This window comes from Phascolarctos cinereus, unplaced genomic scaffold (assembly GCF_003287225.1).
Source record: "Phascolarctos cinereus isolate Bilbo 61053 unplaced genomic scaffold, phaCin_HiC Scaffold_4;HRSCAF=312, whole genome shotgun sequence".
Lineage (NCBI taxonomy): Eukaryota > Metazoa > Chordata > Mammalia > Diprotodontia > Phascolarctidae > Phascolarctos > Phascolarctos cinereus.
Genome location: NW_027555847.1, coordinates 460,868,861 through 460,874,711, shown reverse-complemented (window position 1 = coordinate 460,874,711; position 5,851 = coordinate 460,868,861). Strand labels below are relative to the sequence as shown.

Sequence of the window (5,851 nt, the reverse complement as noted above, 5' to 3'; positions counted from 1 at the left end):
GATATTTAGATTTCTCTGAGTGGTCTTGAAGATTTATAAGCTCTTATAGCCATTTAAGTGGATATTACTGCCCTTCTGAAAGGGCTTGATATAGTTACTGTAAAATTTCTGCCAGTATTGCCAGCTGACCCTGTAACTTCTTGGAGACAAAGAGGCTCGGTTTATGGAAGCTGTGCACCCCAGCTGTTCCCATTTTCACCAATGAGCTCAAGGTGCTTGACAAAAAATCAATAAAGTTATAAACTTCAGGCTGGCTTTTTGAAAGCCACAGGATTTTAAAAAGCAACAAATCTTCTTGCACACCTCTATTTTCAGTAATGTATATTCTGCTTAGAGAGAGAAAAAAGAAACCCCCCCCCCAGCTAAAAGGTGAATAGTCAAATGGAAAAAGGATTCAAACAATCTTGAGAAAATAAGCACATATTGAGTTATAGGGAATTTATGTAACTGTTACTCAAGAAGGACAGAGAACAATCCTCTCAAAAATCTTATTTATAGTAAAGTTATAGATTTATGGGTCCTAGCCTAATTTATATCGAGATTTATCATTTGGTCGTGGAAAATAACCTGAAAATCAGAAACAATCGCCTGGATTTCTTTTTCTGGCTTTGATAACAAAAATGCAAGTTGTAAAAATTGCATGGCCAAAAGTTTTCCCTGTGTGTTGGCTATGAAATATGACATTAAAAAATTTTTTTTTCCTGAGGAGTGGGGGTGGAGGTGAACCATCAGAGTAATGATGTAGGAATAAATGGGCTGAGCGGTTTTCAAATGGAAGCAATCAGGGGAAAGGAATGTCTAAGCAGCAGTCTTTACTTCGGAAATTGGTTTTGCACTCACCTCTCTCAAATCAGCAGAAACTTTGGATAATATCTAGTGATTTGGTGACATTTTTTGCATGACTATTTTTGCATTTTTCCAAAGAATCACCCTTAAAAGCAGGAAACGGTACTTTAATTTTATCTGATTATACAAAACAAACTTGAGTTCTAAGAAATTAAAAATGCTGAATGTATTTTTTTCCTCAAGCTAAAATGAAAATAAAAGAATCTTTTACTTGTTCAGGATTTAACTGATGACAACTCAGGGAAAGTGAGCATGTTTGGTCAAATTATTTCATCTCTTTGGTCTCAGTTTCCTCATCTGTAAAATGAAGGGCTTGTAGTAGATGATCTCTAAAGCCCTTTCTTATTTTAAGGCCTATGATCCTCTCAACCTGTGACATCTCTACTTTGAAAAATTGTTTTCATATTTATCCAATAATGTAGTCAATTTTAAAAGCTTTTTCTTTTTGGACACCAGTCTATAGGCATAGCACTGTCTTCATTATAGGGGGATGTATTGATAGTGATCACTCCATGTCTATGGCTCAAAAACTTGTTTGTGACACTGAATATGTGTAAAGTGTATTCCAGACCTTATTAGAGAGCTTAGATCTACTTAATCATAGTATAAAAAATGTAGTTGCTTGGGTTATTATGGTAAGCATCTTTCCACAGGACAACCTTTCCTCTTCTAGTTACTTTTTTTTTTAATGAAACAAATTAGTCCTAGGTGAAATTTAACATAAACAGTTAGTCGGTAGACAAGACTCAAACTCAGGAATTCTATGGTTGGCATGTAAACATTTTGACTGATTTTTTTTTTTGGGGGGGTGAGGGTGGGGGTAGGGAGGCTCAGAGAAGAGTTAGAACTTAATGCTGTTAGTTACTGTAGTCCAAAGCATTCTCTGGTTGTGAATCAGATTCCACGTTATGTGACCCGAAGTTTGAATTCAGTCCTGTATGAATCTCGTGTTTTGTACTAAGCAAGACAGAAAAGACTTCATATTCATGAGTATGATTTCTCATGCCCAGTGTTTTTCCCCATCTCAATTCATCAAGTTAGAATATTCATTTTGTGCAGTCAGCAACAACATTTTCCCTTAAAATAGGGCTAACTGCCTTTAAATACACTTTCATTTAATTCTTGAAAAGGAAGAAATTGCTAACATTAGGTGAAGTTCAAGTTATAGAGTGTCTTCCTGTTCTTACTCCTGACAGTATAAACCAGGGTTTGGTAACTTTTCAGAAGTGATATGTCATTTGCATTCATATTTTGATGCTCCTGTGGTTTCACTGGTATGGGTACTGCCCTCCACCAAAACAGATAGAAGACTCTCAAGAGATTGTTTTTAAGAAGCAGCCAGATAGAAAAATGTTGGAATAGTGGCAGACCCGGAGTCAGAAATACTTAACTTCAAAACCAGCCTTAGGAAGTTACTAGTTGTGTGACCCTGGGCAAACTACTTAATCTGTCTGCCTCAGTTTCCCTATCAGTAAAATGGGTCCAATAATAACATTTACATCCCAGGGTTGTTGTGATGCACATTTTCAGCTGTTCAAATTATTGTAGATATTTCCCTTTTTGCTGTGGAGAATTTAAATGTAATTGTATTTCAGGCATCTGTCTATCTTCCTGGTTAAGTACTGCGACCTGGAAAGCAAATGCTGAACTGGAATAGAGGAAAATAGAAGAGTGGTAGAAAGAAACTAGGGTTAAAAAATAGGAAATGGAATGGTATTATTCTGGTTTCTTTTTAAATTGCATAAATCTTTCACCTTTTACTTAAGATTTCCGGGGAGAGGAATGGTTTTAAGTGGAGAGAACTGTGGATTTGGAATCAAAGGATCTGGTTGTTTCCTACTATTTAGCATGCCCATGGGCAAATTATTTCACCTCTCCAGCCTCAATTTCCACATTTGGGAAATGAAGGGGTCAGAGTGTTGTTTCCTATGGCCCCTTTCAGCTCCATACTCTATGGTCCTATCAACCTATAAGCCTTAAGCTATTAAAACGAAGTGGCCCCAAGGCATTAACCATAATGGAGCACTCACCTTCTCTGTCCTACATGACAGGATCGCCAGCTCTGGACCTGGCACTCTGAATTCTGTTGTCCCCCTTTCAGTCTCTAATGATATGTCTTATGTCTACATCTATGTCTGTATCATCTATGCCTACAATTCTTAATTGAATCTTTACATTCTTAACTTTTTTTTGCTAGAGGAATACTTAGTGCCAATCGAAACCAAACCTAGTGCCACTGTTGATATGAGTGCCCAAGGCTGACAATCCCTGGTAAAATTAACATGCCTATCTTGATCAAGTTATAAATGATAGGAGTTTTTTCACTGATTATGAACATGGCTGTAGCAGGGGTGGGGGAAATAGGCTTTTTTCCTAGAGTGCTTAATTTAGAAGTTACTAAAAGCATTTCAGTTCTTTAGCAGCTTCAGAAATAATAGATCTTAATTCCTAGTTAGCAAGAAGACTTAATTTATGTGGATAGGAAGTTAACAGAAAGACCAACATGGAGACACGGTGGCTACACTCCAGGTGAGCTTCACCTAGGCCTGCTCCAAGCCTCTTCTTTTCCACTACCCCATTCTTGGTGCTCTGCTTTTCCTTCCCTACCTTGGCTCCACCCTTCCTGCACCATTCCAAGCATCAGCCTTGAAGTGTCATGTTAAAAAGTTGATTTGAAGGTTTTATCCCCCCACTAGCCCCAATCATGCTTTGTGCTGCCCCAGGTGCACAACTTAGTAGTTATGGCTCTGTTTTCGAGACAAGCCCCTTCTTGTAGATAATTGCCCATCACTGGAGAGTAGCACTGTGTCGAAAGGAGAACGGAAACATTTCACTAATGACAAAATCATATATTCATTCTTAAGACTTTTCCAGATGCTTATTTTACATGATTGTGGTTGAGAAGAAGAGACAACTGGGGGCAGGAAAAGTTAAGGAACTCAGAGACTGGCTAAGGCAAATAGCTTTGCTGTCCAAGAGAGAAATGACATGTAGTCCATCAAGCTGATGGCCGCCTGGAGATCACAGCTTTAGAGCAATCCCTTTTCACACTTGCCTTGTGGGGCATATGACAAACAGTAGTGAATGATCAGCAATTATTGACATTTGTCAACTCCCTAGTTCTCTAGCCGGAAAAGGGGAAATGGCAGCAATCATGCCCAATTTAGGCTCCTGTGACGTCAGGATTTTCACGGACTCACACGGACATCAGAAGCAACTGGAAAAGGCTTGCAGATGTTCAGCCAGCTATGACAGTGATGCTGTCAGTGTTGCACATGGATCAACCAACGATTAAGATATCAAAAGCGATCACTGGAGCTTACTGACAGTGGGCTCAATTGTTTGCACCTGTTTCCCCTGCATTACACATGTCTGGAATGGATTATTCCAATTGTGCTCAACACATTTCACCTTTTCTCACCGTGACGTAAACCAGCAGCATCTCTGCTAAACATCATGCAGCCCTCCCGAGTGAGGAAGGAAGGAAGCCTTTATGCTTTTGGTTTTACCTGGGGCTTCCATCCACAGGCAAAAAAAAGCATATGGAGAGCTGGAATTTGAAAGTCCTGGGTTAAATCCTACTTCTGATGCTAGTTGCGTGACTATGGGAAAGCTGGTTAACTTACCTCATCTGTAAAATGGTGATAATAATATTTCTAATGTCTACCTCAGTTGTCATGATGCTCAAATGAGAATTTTTTATATACGAATGCATTTACAAAGTTTGGTTTGCAAATCATCCATACAGAGGTATCAAAGGGTAACACATAGGATGCTGGACTAGGAAGTTCAAATGCTGCCTTTAAAACTTAATAGTTGAGTGACCTTGCACAAGTTCCTTAGCCTCTCTGAAATTTAGCTTTCTCATCTGTAAAACAGGGACAATATCTACAGTACCTACCTCACAGGTTTGTGAGGCTGAAAGTAGATGATCTATGCATTGGTCATATGTAGAGAGACAGTGAGGTATAGTATGTAGAAAACTGGGTTTGGGGATCCAAATCCTACCTCTGATAGTCAAGTGAACCTGAGAAGGCATTTAACTTCCATGCGCCTGAGGCAACTTCCTAGTAACTATTTACTAAGTCATAGACAGTTTGTGAGCTGGGTTGTTGGAGAGAGTTCCATTCAATAAACATTTATTAAGTGCCTGCTATGTGCCAGCACTGTGTTAAGTGTTGGGGATGCAAAAAGAGGCAAAAGATGGTATCTGACCTCAAGGAGCTTACAGTCTAGTGGAGGAGACAACATGCAATCAAATATATACAAGGCAAGTGATATACTGGATAAATAGGAGATAATCAACAGCAGGAAGGCACTGGAATTAAAAGGGGTTGGGGAATGTTTCTTGTAGGAGGTGGGATTTTAGTTGGAACTTAAAGGAAGCCAGGGACGGCAGTGGTTGGAGTGGAGAAGGGAGAATATTTCAGGCATGGGTGACAGCTTGAGAGAATGCCCAGAGCTCAGAGATGGGAGTTCCCATTCTAGGACTTACCTGCATCTCAACCAGTGGGTGATGTATGAGTGTCAATTATAGTCTCATTCTTATTACAAAGGTCTAGTAAACCAGTATTAACCTCTGTGAGTCTCAGTTTCTTCATCTGTAAAATGAAGTGATTGGACTGGATGCCTCAGGGACTGCCTAGTCCAAATCCCTCATTTTGAAGATGATAAAAATGAGGTTCAGGCAGTATAAGTGACCTGCTCAAGGTAAGCAATAATGGGAGAATTTTAACCAAGGTCTTCTGACCACTATCCTCAATTATTTCTCTCCTTCTTAGCTAATCTCCTTGACAAAGCCATTTATACATGGTGTTTCTTCTACTCCCTCTCCCCTAAATTACTTCTAAACCCTCTGCCATTGGACTTCTGATCTCATCATTTAACTTAAACTGCACTCTTGTGACCCTGGGCAAGTAAGTTAACCTCTGTTTGCCTCAGTTCCCTCATCTGTAAAATGAAGATAATAATGGCACCTACCTCTCAAGGATGTTGTTAGGATCAA

At 39.4% G+C, this 5,851-nt stretch overlaps 1 non-coding gene across 1 annotated transcript; it reads left to right on the top strand.

Moving 5' to 3' along the window:
• The first annotated feature begins 2,562 nt into the window (after window positions 1-2,562).
• Window positions 2,563-2,676, top strand: LOC144457378 (U5 spliceosomal RNA). The gene has a single exon (XR_013486680.1). It is a non-coding gene; the product is annotated as a U5 spliceosomal RNA (small nuclear RNA).
• The last annotated feature ends 3,175 nt before the right edge of the window (window positions 2,677-5,851 follow it).